At 24.8% G+C, this 1,885-nt stretch overlaps 1 pseudogene; it reads left to right on the forward strand.

Annotated features, from left to right (window-relative positions):
• The first annotated feature begins 442 nt into the window (after positions 1 to 442).
• On the forward strand, positions 443 to 1,194 carry LOC110604740 (annotated as a pseudogene).
• Positions 1,195 to 1,885: the final 691 nt, after the last annotated feature.

Here is a 1,885-nt window from a genome sequence, read left to right on the forward strand (position 1 = left end):
AAATATTGAAATATTTATAATTTCAAATTAGTTTATAAGTATTTATATTATCATTTTAATTTATTTTCTATTATTTAACTATTTAAATTATTAAACTTACATAAATTATTATCATTCTCTTTTTTAAATAATTTTAAAATTAATTTTTCATTGCAAATGAAATTTAATTTATTATTTAATGAAATGTCAATTATATTACATCTTATTTTTCCTCTATCTTCTTGCCTTTTCCTTTTCCTTAACCAATATTTTACTATACATTCACTTAATAATAATAATAATAATTTTAATGAAAGTAAATTATTTAAGGCATTTGCAATATTTTTCATCCCATAATACACATTCTAATTGAAATCACTCAAAATGACAATTAGGCTCATGCCACTTCTATATATAGAAAGCAATGCCAAAGGACTTCATGCATCATTAGATTCATCAGTGATCATAAGCATCACCAGAAACTCACTCTGTATCTTTCTTTTTTCAAAAACTAAAAATGACATTATGGGGCAAATTAGAGATACATTTTTGGATCGATGCTCCTGCAGATCAGTTTCATGATGTCTTCAGTTCCCAACCATACCTTATACCCAATATGTCCCCTCACAAAATTCTTGGTGTTGATCTTCTTGAAGGTGAATGGGGTAAGGAAGGCACTATTATCTGCTGGAAATATTTCTATGGTAAGCGTTTAATCTTTTTCAATTGTAATTTTTTTAAAAAAAAAAAAATTATTAATCAAGTATAAAAATGAAAAACAGATGGGTCTGTTCTAGTGGCTAAAGAAGTAATTGAAACCATATAAAATGTGAATTTGTTAACCGTCTTCAAAGTGATCGAAGGAGATGTGTCGAAGGAATATAAGAGTTTTAAGTTGACCGTTCAAGCTACGCCTAAAGGAGAGGGCAGTGTGGTGCGTTGGACCTTAGAATATGAGAAGATCCATGAGAATATACGAGATCCTTACTCCTTGCTAGAGTTTATTGTACAATTTAGTAAGGATGTTTCTGCTCATCTCGTGAAATATCCGAAGAAATGATCATGAACATGTTATGCTTTAATATGTGATTTGCATAATAATTAAATAAGTGCTCTATAATGAAGCATCAATGACAAACATATTTGTGTATGAACTTATATCTACAATGTATTACATCTTAAAACTATGTTTGTGTTTTTTTAATGATTACACTTCCTTTATTAATGTCTATCTAAATTTTTAATGTCCAATTGATGTTGATTCGTCTTGATTTAAATCTATTTTTTAATTTTTTATTATAAAAAATTAAAAATTCAAAGCGAACTCTAACAACTTAAAATTTAACATAGAATGAAAAATACTCATGAAAACTTATCGACATAAATTATGATATTCATATCCAGAAATCTCTTCACCGGCTGTTTTCTCTGTTTCAAACAATGATTAGTAGCATCATATCTAATTTTCCTAGAATTTTCAATCAATTTTAAGTTTATCAAGATGTATTGAAAAATAATTAAGTATGATATGTAAAATTAGAAGACTATGATCTTATGAAGGCACACTGATATATATCATAATTTAGAGGATGTAGCCTTTGTTTATTTATAAAGAATAAAATTTTAAAAAATATTTATTATGAAAAATATTTTCTAAGAATAAAAATAATTTTTAAGAAAATTTTTATTTATTATTTATATTAATATAAAAAAATAAAAATATGCAGCAATCGCACAGTATATATATATATATATATATATATATATATATATATATTTGTTTAAAATAAAAGAAGAAAATATAAATTTATTTTTATTAGAATGAGATATATAATTATTTATATAAGGCATTGTAACATTTTCCATCCCATAACACAAACCCTAATTGAAATCACTCACAATAGTC

This window comes from Manihot esculenta, chromosome 17, assembly GCF_001659605.2.
Source record: "Manihot esculenta cultivar AM560-2 chromosome 17, M.esculenta_v8, whole genome shotgun sequence".
Taxonomy (NCBI): domain Eukaryota; kingdom Viridiplantae; phylum Streptophyta; class Magnoliopsida; order Malpighiales; family Euphorbiaceae; genus Manihot; species Manihot esculenta.